At 47.5% G+C, this 15,607-nt stretch overlaps 1 non-coding gene across 1 annotated transcript; it reads left to right on the top strand.

Annotated features, from left to right (window-relative positions):
- Positions 1-6,644: 6,644 nt before the first annotated feature.
- On the top strand, positions 6,645-6,716 carry TRNAA-GGC (transfer RNA alanine (anticodon GGC)). Its single transcript has one exon. It is a non-coding gene; the product is annotated as a tRNA-Ala (tRNA).
- Positions 6,717-15,607: the final 8,891 nt, after the last annotated feature.

Consider the following 15,607-nt stretch of genomic DNA (forward strand, 5'->3'; position numbering starts at 1 on the left):
ATGAAGGGGCTCATACAGCCTGCCTTATCTGTGGGGCTCATGGTGAGGAAGAGACAGGCTAGCCACCTGAGGGGGCAAGGCGCTCTCAATTCTTGCATCTTGAATCGCTTTTGCCCATAGCTGGCTTGGCAAATTTATGCTTGATGTTGATTCGTTATGTGCATTCTTAATGAAAGCCAATGGCTGAAAGTTGAAAACAGCCACAATCAGTACCCTGATGGCTGCCGAGCGGTGTGTGGATGTGTTATTTCTGTACAATAAAAGGAACTTCATTAAATACCACTGCATCTATCAGAGGAGGCAGGGCACTGGAAAGTTGGTGCACCCAGTTGCAGAAGATTATGCTGAGGGAAGCATCTTGTTAACCCAGAGTTTTCACCCCCAATGCTCCAGTTGCTGGGGGCTGCTGGCTGCGGAGTCCTTCTTTTATTTTAGAGAGAGAGCTGGTCTTGTGGTAGCAAGCTTGAATTGTCCCCTTTGCTAAGCAGGATCTGCCCTGGTTTGCATATGAATGGGAGACTAGCTGTGTGAGCACTGTAAGAGATTCCCCTCAGGGGATGAAGCCACTCTGGGAAGAGCAGAAGGTTTCAAGTTCCCTCCCTGGCATCTCCAAGATAGGGCTGAGAGAGACTCCTGCTTGCATCAGTGGAGAGCCGCTCCTAGTCTGTGTTGACAATACTGAGTGAGAGGGACCAATGGTCTGACAAAGAAGAAGGCAACTCCTATGTTTCAATGCTCCCAAGTTACCAGAGGTCCTTGGGGATGCTGAAACCAAGAGCCTAGGCATCAGTCAAAAAGCCAGGTCACCAAAGAGGTGGCCTGATGCAAGACATTATCCTGTTCCAGGCAGGAGTTTTGGGGGGAGTTCCAGGAGCCCAAAGTCAATGGTGCCAAGGGCCTAGATCAGGGCAATAAACCAGAAGGAATACAGGACCAAGGCTAGCTCCTGGGCTGGGATCAGGACCTTGGAGAGCTCCAAGTGCTGCAGCTATAGAGCTGCAAGCAGGGCATCCGCCAAGGCAGGGATTCTCAGTGTTGGGTCCCCAGATGTTATTGGACTTCTACTCCCACAATTCCCAACCAAAGGCCACTGGGGCTGGGGTTTATGGGAATTGAAGTCCAATAATTTCTGAGGACCCAACGTTGAGAAGGCCTGGGGCTTCCCATCCTGAATACTCTTCCAACTGAGGAGCCGACAGATTTGGGTCTGTGACAAGCATCTCCCAAGGCAAATCCATCCAGTTTTGGAGCTCTTGACCACCTCACCAATGGCAAAAATTGGAGACTGTCACTGGAGCCATGGATGAACCATCTTCCTATATCGCTGCTACCTGATATAGGTGTTTCCCACAGTCTGGGGAACATACCAGTGGGGATTTGAACCGGCAACCTCTGGCTTGCTCCTCAAGCCATTTCCCCGCTGTGCCATAATGTGCAACCCCAGTTCCATTCGGAGAGCAGCTCGAGGTTCCGCTCTCCGAACTGCAAGTTGTACCCTCAGGTTGTAGCGCGTTTTGCGACTCCAACCCGAAATTTTATGCAGCCCGAGTTACATGCAAATGCAGAAATGCAGTCTGCTTTAACTCCAGTGGGAGTTGAGGGAGGAAGTTCCTCCCTCAACCTAGCTGTCATTGGCTGTGCAGACTCTCCTTCATAAAAGAAGGAAGCCCGCACAGCCAATTCCCCCTCCTCTCTGCAGTTAGCTCGATTGCGGAGCAGGAACTCTCCATTATGTCCAGATTCGGACAGGAGAACAGGGGCCGCGGGGTGGGGAGTGGAATCGTGGGTCCATTGGACCCACGGTTCCATGTCACATGAGAATATAGCTTTTGCCTTGCTAGCCTGCCACCCCTGGCATCCCATCACTTTCCTAATGCTCAGTCAAAGCCGAAATCCATCCTTCCTCCCTGCACCAAAGTCTTAACCAAGGAACAAAATGTCAGCAATTTGATGCTTGGCCAGGATAGCATCCCAGTTTTCCAGGGGTTCCGAGCGTCAGGACCGATGCAAATCACGTTGCCATGTTATCGTCTCCCATGGAACCTTAAGACAAGGACGCCTCTCTGCCTTCGAACCGTAATGCATTGTGAGGATGTCATTGACCCACACGGCCATTCTGAATGTGCTCTATTTATAACCCTCCCTCTGTGAAAATGTGTTGCGCTTTAATGAACGGAAGCCATTTGTGCTGCGTCAGCATGTCAGCGTTTTCTCAACTGAGCTGGAAATGGTAGCTGGCATCTTCTTCGTTCACAGAGCCAGCCTTTATTTAGAAACAGAGCTGCTCAGCTCCGCCCTCCTGCAGATGTTGGCCTACAACTTCCATAACCCCTGGCTATTGACTACTGTGGCTGGGGATTATGGGAATTTTAGTCCAAAAACACCTGGGGGGGCATAAGTTGAGCAGACCTGATTTAGAGTAATGAGTGCGATTTGCTATATATATATGTATGTATATATCTATCTCACGCAGAGGCCAATTGCAGGCACGGCGGCCCCCAAAATGGCCACTGCACCAGAGGGGAAAGGCCCAAACGGGTTGAAGAGCTGGCCGAATGGGCCAGTTTGGGCTACAAGGGAGGAACCTCCGTGGAACCACTCCCCGCCACCTCCAACAACTCCCCCAAAGGAGGTAAGTTACAAAAAAAATATTTTTTTTTATGTCCACAAACCCCACCCCCTACAGAACTGAACTAGGGCTGGGGTTTGAAGGGGTGCCAGACTGAACCAGCCCGGTCCGGTTTGAGTCCGGTCTGGACTCGAACCGAACCGGACCAGCTGGTTCCGTGCACACCCCTACTATCCTGCTAGCCAAGGAAAAGAATGGGCACGATCGAGACTTGTGTTGTGCTTGAGCAATGTGAGAAAATGTGTGTCCCAAAGACAGAGGTGGGCAAATTCAGCCATCCAGCTGTCCTTGAACTACAACTCCCATCACCCCCTGCCACAATGGCTGGGGATGATGGGAGTTGTAGTCCAAGAACAGCTGGTTTGGTGGTTTGTGCTGCTCTGCAATGATCCACAACTGCTAGTGGACAATCTTTCTTAGACACAAACAAGGTTGTGCCCCATTTTACTACAGATCTACAAGCAGAGCATTCGTGGATGCATGCAGAGCGGAAGATCTCACTGAGGACAATGGGTGGACACCAGGAACATTCATCCTTTGCCCTGTTCAAAGCCTCAATAAAGAGTTCAGTGGAGAGGAGAGCTGGTCTATGGAGAGGAGAGCTGGTCTTGTGGGTAGCAAGCATGTCTTGTCCCCATAGCTAAGCAGGGTCCACCCTGGTTGCATATGAATGGGAGACTAGATGTGTGAGCACTGTAAGAGATTCCCCTCAGGGGATGAAGCCACTCTGGGAAGAGCAGAAGGTTCCAAGTTCCCTCCCTGGCTTCTCCAAGATAGGGCTGAGAGAGATTCCTGCCTGCAACCTTGAAGAAGCCACTGCCAGCCTGTGTAGACAATACTAAGCTAGATGGACCTGAGCTAGATGGACTCAATATATAGCCACTTCCTATGTTCCTATGTTCCTATTTTTCTGATTTGCTGATCACAGACCAGCAGACTCTGCTCTTTTTAATTCCAAGCTGGAAAAGAACTTCTTGGAGATTCGGAGCTCAATTTCTCACACCTCTAAACATCACAAGCTGTTCCATATTCAATGCTTATTATATTCTTATTGCAAGTTCTGATTAAGTTCTTATCGCAAACCTCGGAATCCCAGTCTTTGTCGACTTCACTGCTTGACACTGGTGGTCACTTTCAGACTGTCTTCAGTAACAGCCCCGTACAGAACGCACTCTGGTAATCAGTCTCCAAGGTAACAAGTGCATGAATAACTCTTGTGAAGTTCTGGCTGTCTAAGAGTTGAGACTGCTGGCATGCATAACTAACACAAAGTACTCATGGCTCTCACCACACCTGGAAACTTGGTAAACTATCCTTTAAGACTGGCTTAGAAAGCTATTATTATTATTATTATTATTATTATTATTATTATTATTATTATTATTATTATTTTGGTCTCCAAAGGGATGCCACAAGGCTTTGACTTTTTCTAAAAAATAAAAGCTTTGGAACCAACAGAAATAAATTCTTGACAATAAATTCCACCCATAATGGAATAAGTTGCTTCTCAGAAATATCACCTTTTCCATGGCCACGTCATTCACTGTTTAGCCCAGAGTAATTCCCTTGAATCGGGCTGTTATGCAAATATCCTGTGGTCAGATTTCAGTACTCTTGTAGCAAATACTGTATTCAACTAGTAGCCACATTTAGAAGGAAAAAAAATCTATCAGCCCATTCTCATGACCAGCCCTACCGGTTAGAACTGGTTGTATGAAGCTCCAGGATCGTTCCCAATCCTGCTGCACCTCCCCTGGGTCACCCTGATTAGCTAACAAGGTCTGAAGTGAGGTCGGAAGACAAGTGCGCATCTCTCCCCCGCCCCGGCTGGTTGTGTGGGCTCCATGCTGCTGGCAGCTGCTGGAAGCTGCTTCATGATAGAGCTGGGGGGCAGGAACAGCCAGGCAATGCAGAGCTTCCCCAATGCACCATGCTGCTTGCGCAGTGCATTGTGGGATTCTGGAAGACTCTCAGCTCCCAGTTGCCGCCCCAAAGAATGCATAGGTTCATGAGCAGCGCAGCTGAATGGATGGCTCCAATCATGTGAGGGGGAGCAGGTCAGTTCCGACCTCCCCTACAGCCCACCCCCGTTTGATAATGTGAAAGGGCTCTGTCTCTTTAAAATCTGTCTTTACAACAAGCTTCTCTTGCCTTATACTGGATAGCTCATGTCTCACCACAAACCAATCTACATTCAATGTTAATATGACAAGAAGGTTCCAGAAGCTCAGTTTCAAGCCTACAGGAGCGCATATTCTTTTCAAGCAAGTTCTATTGTGTTCCAGACACCGAGAGCCTTCTCCCATCCCCGGGTCCTTTCTTGTTCCGGCCTCTCTACGCTTTGTTTGCACATGGCGATAATACTTCTGTCTCAAAATCCTGCCACGAATGTCAAGGATGAATCACACAATCTCTTTGTCCTTGGTGTGAATCCGCGTATCTCTCTCTCTCTTTCTCTCTTTTCCGTTTCAGCATTATGTCTGCCGTGAAGTGTGTGCCGTACAGTCTCTGCCAAGCCATTAGCTAAAGCAAACATTCAAAGCCAGTTTGAGGGATGCTCTTCAAGCAAGATCTCTTAAGGAACGGAGAGAGAAGGGCAGCATTAGAGCTGTCGCAAAAGAGCGGCTGGGGTCACAGGTATGGACTGAAGCCCGACCAACACCATGGTACAGAATACACAATAGCTTCCCACAATATGGACAGGCAGTTGCACCTGTACCTGAAAATGAGAGGCGAGAGGAGAAATAACACGGGTGTAAGAGTTCCATGGATTGCCACCTCACCTGGCACTTGAGACTTAGACAGGTGAGTGGGTGTTGAGCTACTGGAAATAGGGGCAGAGGACTACCAGGCTCAAGTGTATACGTGAAGCCAAGACCAAAGGAGGGGACCATTCCCAAGGATGCTGAAAAAATATTGAACAGTAGACTTTATTCAGTTGCTTTTGGAGCTCAAAAGTGCACGTCCTCAGAGGCAGCTGTAAAAAAAATACATACTGAGCCTGTTCTCATGATTACAACTTCCTGGCAACACAGGAAGCTGCTTTCTACCCAGTCAGACCCTTGGTCCATCTAGCTCAGTATTGTCTGCACAGACTGTCAGTGGCTTCTCCGAGGTTACAGGCAGGAATCTCTCTCAGCCCTATCTGGAGATGCCAGGGAGGGAACCTGGAACCTTCTGCATGCAATCAGGCAGGTGCTCTTCCCAGAGCGGCCCCATCCCCAGAGGGGAATATCTTACAGTGCTCACACATGTTGTCTCCCATTCAAATGCAAACCAGGGTGGACCCTGCTTAGCAAAGGGGACAATTCATGCTTCCCACCACAAAAGCCACTCTTTACCTGTTCATGAAATAGACTCTATCAGCCATTTATGCAGCTATTTTTATTGTGTTAATCCTTGCCAAGTAAAAATTAAGCTTTATTCTTTCTATTTCCACAGACCATAGGCTCTTATTCCATTAGTTGTTAGCACCAGCGCAGAAATGACAAAACAAGAAAACAAGCTCCATGGATTTAATTTCAAGATTGCTACACCTAATGGCCCAGTGGGGAAATAACTTGATCAGCAAGCCAGAGGTTGCTGGTTCGAATCCCCACTGGTATGTTTCCCAGACTATGGCAAACTCCTATATCAGGCAGCAGCAATCTAGGAAGATGCTGAAAGGCATCGTCTCATACTGCGTGGGAGGAGGCAATGGTAATCCCCTCCTGTATTCTACCAAAGACAACCACTGGGGTCGCCAGGAGTTGGCACCGATTCGACAGCACACTTTACCTGTATATAGTCATGTCAAAGGGACTTGGAGTGAATGGTTGGTGGCGTAGGCAAGGATATGCTGGACCCCTGTGCAGTGCCCTCTCCCACAAACATGGCGCCCTGTGGAGACAATACTGGGCTAGATGGACCCATGATCGGATTCTGTGTCAGACAGCTTCCTGTTTTCCTTAGGAGGTTCCAGGTTCCATTCCCAGCATCTCCAGGTAGGGCTGGGAGAGGCTCTTGTTTTGGGGTTGGGGCTGTAGCTCAGTGGTAGAGCATCTGCCTGGCATGCAGAAGGTCCCAGGATCAATCCCTGGCAGCATCTCCAGGTAGGGCTGGGAAAGACGCCTGCCTGAATCTCTGGAGGGCCGCTGCCAGTCGGTATGGATCAATTCTGAGCTTGATGGATCAATGGTCTAGCATGACATAGGCTGATCCTGTGCTTGAGGAGGAGAGCTGGTCTTGGGGGAGCAAGCATGAATTGTCCCCTCTGCTAAGCAGGGTCTGCCATGGGATGCATTTGGGTGGGTTACTACTACATGTGAGTGCTATAAGATATTCCCTTAAGGGGATGGAGTCATAGATCAGTGGTAGAGCATCTGCACGCTGGCATGCGGAAGGTCCCAGGTTCAATCCCTGGCAGCATCTCCAGGTCGGGCTGGGAGAGACTCCTGCCTGAAACCTTGGAGAGCTGCTGCCAGTCTGTGTAGACAATCCTGAGTTAGATGGCCCAAGACTTGATGTGTGAGCACTGTAAGATATGCCCCTTAGGGGGTGGAACTGCTCTGGGAAGAGCATCTAGGTTCCAAGTTCCCTCCCTGGCAGCATCTCCAAGATAGGGCTGAGAGAGACTCCTGCCTGCAACCTCGGAGAAGCCACTGCCAATCTGTTCAGACAATCCTGAGATAGATAGACCAAGGGTCTGACTCAGTTTCTGGCAGCTTCCTATGTTCCTATGCACTGGTCACACATCTCTAAAGATGTTCATATGGGCTGGAGGAAGGCTTATGAGGGATTTTGCTGAAGCTTTTGCTGTCCAAAATGCTAAGATTTCTCTTCCGGTTCGCCAGCTTCCTTCCTCCCCCCCCCCCCCGCCTCTTCAAGATGTCACTGAGATAATGTTCCTTCCGTCCCTCAATCTTCGTTTCCGGAAGGAAGGCGCCCTTTTCATTTCTGAGTGCGGAAAGCGTTTATGAGCCAACCTTAGGGCAACACAGTCAATAACCCCGTCACAATGGCTTCATTTACCTTTCAATTATGACCCCCGCATACGCTGGGGATGCTAAACATCCATCTGCAGAGTGCGACGTCTGTGACAGCATTTATATTCCGTCCACACAGGCAGTTTTACAGAGACAGTGAAGATGATGGATGACTGTTGAATGGGAGGCCAACTGGTGTCAGCATATTTTTAATGGAGCCCTCCTTTCCCCACTTTTCTCCCCCCAGTTCCCCCCCGCCATCTTCAATTTTGCTCCAAAGCAGAGACTTAAAAAATAAAGAGCAAGTCATGGGAATCTGCTTGCTCAAGAGACAAGATGGATCCCTGTAAAGCAGAAATTGAGATCTAAGGAAGGACGAGATACAGTGGGTGAGATCCTGACCAATGCAGTGCTTGGGCGACCAAAACAGCACAGGCTGAAGGGGCGCAGCTGGGTGAATTCGAAGCCTGGACCTGAAGAGGCCAGGCTTCGGAGCCCTGTCCGTCCCCGCCCCCCACCCTGCCTCTGCTTGGGGGCTTGTGGGGCAAGTGAATTTAAAAAAAAACTTTTAACCATCTGCCACTGAGTGGCGGAGACAGCCACTAGATCAGTGATTCTCAAACTTGGGTCCTCAGGTGTTATTGGACTTCAGCTCCCATAATCCCCAGCCTCAGTGGCCTTTGGTTGGGGATTATGGGAGTTGAAGTCCAATAACAAGGAGGACCCAAGTTTGAGAATCACTGCACTAGATGGAAGATCAAGACGGGGAAGGTGGCGGCCGTGGCAAAAGCTCCCTCCCTGAGCCTGCCTACCTGCCTCCCAAAAGACAGGTGGAGCCATTTGGGGGGCATTTCTGGCCTAAAGAGCCCCTAAATGGCACTAAAATGATCCAATCTGTCATTTGGGAAGCAGGCGGGCTCAGGGAGGGAGCTCTTGCCTCCCCCACCTTGGTCTCCCCTCAAGTGGCCGTCCCCACCACACAGCAGTGGATGGTTAAAAGTTTTATTTTTAAAAAATGGTTTAAGTGGCAGGGCTCTGGGGAGGCCACCCCAGAACATTTGGAGCCCCCACAAGACAGGAGGCCATGGACCTAATCCCCAAGGTCCATGGCTAAATCCGCCTCTGATGGGCCTTCACACAGAATCCACCTGTCTCCCCTTCCCGCTGAAGTGTTCTGTGCCACTCAAAAATCTGTCCCTGAAGACTTCACATGAAGACATCCTATTGTATTCTACTATGCCTGTGTGGTGGAAATACTTTGTTTTGTTTTGTTTTGTTTTGTTTTGTTTTGTTTTGTTTTGTTTTGTCTTGTTTTGTCTTGTCTTGTTTTGTTTGTTGTTTAATTTATATACCACCTTTCCTTAAAACAATCTGAAGGCAGTTCACACAATAATTAAAATGAGACTATAAACATTGCACAATTAAAATACTAAGCTAAAATATGAAAACATAGATCTGATTAAAATATTTAAAATACAAGCATAAGAGAACCATACAAAATACAAAGAAGCAGCAATGAAGACAATCATATGAAAGCCTGGGTAAAAAGCCACGATTTCACATGCTCTCTAAAAACTGTGATAGAGACTGAGGGGCATATAGCCACCAGGAGAGCATTCCAGAGTCTGGGGGCAGCAACAGAGAAGGCCCTGTCCCACGTGCACGACAACCAAGCCTCCCTCATTGTCGGCACCCGGAGCAGAGCCCCCTCAGATGACCTCGTCAAGCGGGCAGCAACCCTTGGGAGCAGGCGGTCCCTCAGGTATCCAGAGCCCATACTAGACCATCTGTCCCCTTTGCTAAGCAGGGTCCACTCTGGTTGCATTTGAATGGGAGACTAGAAGTGTGAGCACTGTAAGATATTCCCCTTAGGGGATGGAGCCGCTCTGGGAAGAGCAGAAGGTTCCAAGTTCCCTCCCTGGCAACATCTCCAGGATAGGGCTGAGAGAGATCCCAGCCTGCAACCTTGGAGAAGCCACTGCCAGTCAGTGTAGACAATACTGAGCTTGGCGGACCAATGGTCTGACTCAGTATAGCAGCTTCCTATGTTCCTGTGTTCCTAGGTTTTGTAAGTATGATGAGAACTCAACCAAATATCTTCATAAAATAGTTCCTAGCAGGCTGCAGACCTGGGATAGCCCATGGATGATCATATAAAAGTGTGAGTTGAGTTTTATTCCATATTGTAGAAGTCTTGGCATCTCTTCATTTTCATTCATGGAATATCATTAAGTGTAGACTTCATTGAAGATCATAAGTCTAGACTCCCAAGATCATAGGTCTAGACTTCATTGAAGATCATTATTTATTTATTTTATTTTACATGTATATCCCGCTCTTCCTCCGAGGAGCCCAGAGCGGTGTACTACATACTTGAGTTTCTCTTTCACAACAACCCTGTGAAGTAGGTTAGGCTGAGAGAGAAGTGACTGGCCCAGAGTCACCCATGGTTTAGTTTCACTAAACATTTGTTTAGTGTACAGACCCACCCACCCCCACCTGCCTTAGGAAACATAGGAAACTGCCATATTCTGAGTCAGACCCTTGGTCCATCTATAGGTCTAGACTTCATTGAAGATCATAAGTCTAGGCTCTTTCTCATTACAGAGTCAGCATCCATTAGAGGAGCCAAGTTCAAGCTCCACCACCACTCTGATGCAGAATCCTTCAGCTTCTTCCAAATGTGCATTTTCTAGTGCTGATGGCACTAATAACAATATAGATTACAACCATTTAGCACTCTGCCACAAAAAAAATGCCAGTTACCAAGGGAAGGAGCCATTCTCTCTCTCATCTGTTTATTCAACAATGCCAGTTTCTCCCAATGAAATATAGCCGAGGTAATGAGGAGGGGAAAAATCAATTTTGACTGCACCCACCAGTGAATATTGCCAGTGTGAACATAAATTTATTGCCCCCTCTGAAGTGTTTGTCTTTCAGTTACATTAATGGTGAACATTAGATTTTGAAAGGCGGTTTTTCAGATGCACAACTAATGATACACAGGATGGACGTTTCAAATCTGTTTTCTAGTTTTATCACCGCTGTGGGGTCCATGGGATGCTTGCTCTGCTGGTAGGAGTCACTAATGCGAGGGCCTGGATTCTGTGAAATAAATCCTTTGGAATGCAGTGGGGTTTACTACCATTTATACTGGATGTTGTAGCAGGTGTGATCAATGTGTAAGGTCAGTTTGGCTGAGGGGGAAAGCCCTCAGACTAGGTCATGAAGTCAGGAGAATTTGTATACTGCTGGCAGCTAAGTAGACAGGAGTTGATCACACAACCATAACAGGGGCAGGGAGGGCGGGCGGTGGGGGGAGGCAGGGTTGAACCTCTGTTCCCCCCAAACAAGCAAGTCGGTCCTCTCACCCACACGATCCGCCAACGCACCATACTCGTCTCATTATGGGTCGACAACAGGCGTGACCCATAAGTATTCATATATATTAATTCAAATGAACCAAGCGAGCCTTGAGCAGCAGAATTCAGCCATACATGTTCGCTGATGATCAGACTGCTGGCGTTTTAACACCGATAGCAGTATCAGGGTCTTTCTCATACAAGCCCGTGCAGATCCTACAGAGCTTGGCTTCCTCGCGATGAGAATGCTTCTAATTGCAGAAATGGCCGGTGCTCACGGTTCATTAGCTTTAACATGGTCTACGTGTCCCCATTATTACAATTATGTTTCAATTAGCCACAAAACACGATTGAGAACAGCCCCTTTCCTTAGTTGAACACAGGAACATAGAAAGCTGCCTCATACCAGGCCAGACCGTTGATACATCTAGCTGACTGCAGTGACTATCAGCAGCTCTCCAAGGTTTCAGAGAGAAGTCTTTCCCATCCCTACCTGAAGATTCCCGGAGTTCAACCTGGGACCTTCTGTATGCCAAGCAGGTGCTCTACCACTGAGTTCCAGCCTATCCCCTAATGCAGGCTTCCCAACTGGTGGGCCTCCAGAAGTTGATGAACTGCAACTACCATCCTCCCCTGCTACAATTTATTGTGATTAGGGATGATGGGATTTGTAGTCCATCAGCTCTGGAGTGCCACAGGTTGAGAACCCCTGCCCTACGTGGAATATTTTAAGGTGCTCACAGGTAGTCACCCTTCCAAAGGCAAACCAAGTCAGCCCCTCCTTTGCAAAGGAAAAATTCATGCTTGCTAAAGAGCCACCTAATGGCGCAGTGGGGAAGAAACTTGTCTAGCGAGCAAGAGGTTGCCAGTTCGAATCCCTGCTGGTGTGTTTCCCAGGCGTTGGGGGACTCCAACACAAAGCCCGAGACCAAGTCCGTCAGCTCAGTTAGGGACTCCGTTGAGCAGCGGGGTGATTAGTACACCAACAGAAGTCCCAATCTACCCCTGGTCCCAAAACTTAAGTACACACATTTGATATGGTCCGACACTTCAACAGGGATCCTGGTAATGGAGATGTTATTCTTATAGACCACAGCCACTCCACCTCCTCGCCCACGGTCCCTCACCCGCTCCTTCTCCGGTCCCTCACCTGTTCCTCCTACTCTGGAAGGAGAAGCTGGGACCAGAAAGGGCCACCAGCCTCCCCCACCCAGGTCTCTGTAAGACGTACCAGGTCGGCGCCTTCATCCAGAATCAGATCATGGATGGTTTCTGATTTGATCTGGACCGACCTGGCATTACAGAGGAGCAAGGTGAGGTTCCAAGGGTGATCGGCACTGCTCCCCAAGGTCAAAGAGCTGACAGGGCATCTGGAAGGGGAAAGAGCTATTATATTTCCAGTTCCCCTTCCCCTGTAATGGCCCGCTGACCTGCCAACGTTACATCTTCTGTTCCCCACCACCACCACCAGAATTGCTGCCCCATAGTCAGTGAATACACTACCTGTCTCCCCATTTCTAGGTAAGCCCAGACACATTATAGGGCAATCTCACCAGGACTAATTAAAACAGCCACACTATTAGAGCCCCTGGTGGCGCAGTGGTAAAACTGCCACCCTGTAACCAGAAGGTTACAAGTTCGATCCTGACCAGGGGCTCAAGGTTGACTCAGCCTTCCATCCTTCCGAGGTCGGTAAAATGAGTACCCAGAATGTTGGGGGCAATATGCTAAAATCATTGTAAACTGCTTAGAGAGCTCCGGCTATAGAGCGGTATATAAATGTAAGTGCTATTGCTATTGCTATTAAATACCCACCCATGTGCAAATTCTTGGGCCAGGAAACCTGGCCCGTGCCCTTTGCTGTCCCCCAAAGTGGCTCCCCAAAGGGATGACCCCCTTTGGTGGTGACCCCTTTTGTGGCCCCAATTCTGCACAGACTCCCCACAGAGCAGCCACTGCCAGAGGCCACAGTCCCACAGGTCAAGCAGGGGCTGGCAGATGGTCTCACACTCTCCATCTCCTGCAGGCAGGCACTCAACAGCAGAGGCAGCAACAGACAACCAACACCAGCCTCTCACCCTGGCAGCTGTCTGGGAAGCAAGTCGTCTCGCACTTTACTGCAGGGCTTCTGGCCCTGGTCGAAGAGTGGTATATAAATATTCGTCGTATTTGTATTCATATTTGTATATAGAAACCTAAGAAAAAAAGACAGTTTCCTGTCTGCAGAGGGCTCACAGTCTAAAAAGACACACCAGCAACAGCCACTGAAAGGTGGCTGTGGTGGGGAATTCTATCGTCTGCATTATCTTGTACACAAATGTATTCCCATTTTTCTCTGGCCTTGGTTGGACTCTCTTCAAATGTAATCAAAATGAAACTGCACAGGAAGTCACTTGTTGTCGTGTTGCCAAGTGCAGAATTAATTGACTCATTAACCTTAATCATCTTTTTAAAAAAATTATGAAGGTCAGATGCAGATCTGGAGATGGATGCCCTTAAGTTTTATGGTCACGGCTTCCAAAGACATTGGCTGGTTCTGCTTCATGTGTAAACAAACCATCCGTCAGCAGCGCAAAAGCAGACACTGAGAAGGAGAAAATGCTGGTCAATGTCCTAATCTTTTGAATGTAAATTGTATTTTTCTTCCTAAAACATGCCAACACAAGGGGTTGATTATATCACAGGTCCTGATCCAATTCACATTTGTTGTGACTGAAGTCCCATTGTTGAAATCAATGGAAGATGTCCATTGTGATTCCTTCAAGTCCCCTTGCTTTCATTGTGATTCCTGCAATTTCATTGTGATTCCTGCAGTTTCATTGTGATTCCTGCAATTTCATTCATTCATTCATGAATTTCACACATTCCTCCACATTCATTCATTCATGAATTTCATTCATTCCTGCAATTTCATTCCTTGTGATTCCGGCGTTCCATTGTGATTCCTGCAAGTCCCCGTGCTTTCAGTGGGATTTAGGCAGTGATGTTGTTTATCCATTCCTAGATCAGGACCATGGGCTCTATAGCACTTCGTAGAACGAAGAGCTGAACCAAGTGTTCCCCAGGAGCTCTCCCAGATAGCTGGCTTTACTTTACTGTAAGGCTTTAATGCAAATTTAAATTTGAAAGAAAGAAAAAAAGACAGAAAAAGTGGATATATTTACCCTGGAAATAAATTGGACTAGGCTCTAAGGCGCAATGAAAAACCCGAATTGTGTTTTAAGTGCTCCTCAATCTCTTGCATGGACTTTGGCGTGAATCCGGCCGATGTGCGAATGCACACCATAGGAACATAGGAAGCTGCCATTGACTGAGTCAGACCATTGGTCCATCTAGCTCAGTATTGTCTTCACAGACTGGCAGTGGCTTCTCCAAGGTTGCAGGGAGGAATCTCTCTCTAAGCCAGGGAGGGAACCTGGAACCTTCTGCTCTTCCCAGAGTGGCTCCATCCCCTGAGGGGAATTCCTTACAGTGCTCACACTTCTAGTCTCTCTTTCATATGCAACCAGGGCAGACCCTGCTTAGCTAAGGGGACAAGTCAGGCTTGCTACCACAAGACCAGCTCTCCTCTCTCACCCTCCATTCCGAGCTCAAAGCCCCATCTGGAACTGCTCCAGCTCATATTTTTTCTATAAAAATGGACTTTCCGGTGGACTTTTTGGGTGCTATAAAAATGGACTTTCAGGAATTTTCTCCATAAGACTGCCAAACGCATACTTTTTTCATGGAAGTGTTCCATTCGTTGCAGCCCTAATTGACTAGCGCCGCTGCCCTAATTTTTGTTTGAAATAATAGCCGATATTCTGCATACTAAGTGAGTGCCACCACAGAGTGACCAGTACCCATCTGGCCCGGAGGAGAGGAAAAGAGAGAGACACCCAGACTTGGCAGATGCACCATTCAGTTTCCCTTCAGACGTTGTACCTCTCTTGCAGAAGAAGTGAACAGACCTTGCCAGAGACATGTTAGAAGTGCTTAACTTTGGCTGTGCTTTGCCCTGGACATATACATAAATCTTCTTTCATGTGTCTTAAACCTATGACCCTTCCCATGAACCCTGGGCAGAACTGGCCTTCTAGTCTATCTCTGTTTTATGGCTGTTATAAATCACTGAAGAGATTGCTCTGTTTATTGTTTGCTGATGGTGGTAGAGTTGGTTTTTTGCCATATTATTATTATTATTATTATTATTATTATTATTATTATTATTATTATTTCTTGTTTACACAGTCATACAGGTGTTATTGACTGGTTTGTTTTATCCAGACATCGAGTCCTTCCCAAGGCCCTGGGATGGCTAAATTTTATTATCAATATTGTTGTTATTATTATAGATACCATCGCAAAATATAGGTTGTTCCCAGTAAATTTGCTTTTTGTAATTGGCTGATAGTGATTTCTGTGGCCCATTATTATTATTATTATTATTATTATTATTATTATTAAGTAGTAGTAGTAGTCATCGTCGTATCAGCAATAGTTTTCATACTAAAATTAGCATTCAACAACTTTTTGCTTAATTGTTCCCATTACTCCATCATTTCATTTTCAGCTAGTGACTTTCTGTTTAGGTTTTCCAATGAAGAAGTTCCTTTGCAGTGCTTTGAGCCTCTCAATGGGGTGCTTGCATTTCCCAGCTTGACTGAGCAGGA

Source organism: Hemicordylus capensis, chromosome 15 (genome assembly GCF_027244095.1).
Source record: "Hemicordylus capensis ecotype Gifberg chromosome 15, rHemCap1.1.pri, whole genome shotgun sequence".
Taxonomy (NCBI): Eukaryota; Metazoa; Chordata; class Lepidosauria; order Squamata; family Cordylidae; genus Hemicordylus; species Hemicordylus capensis.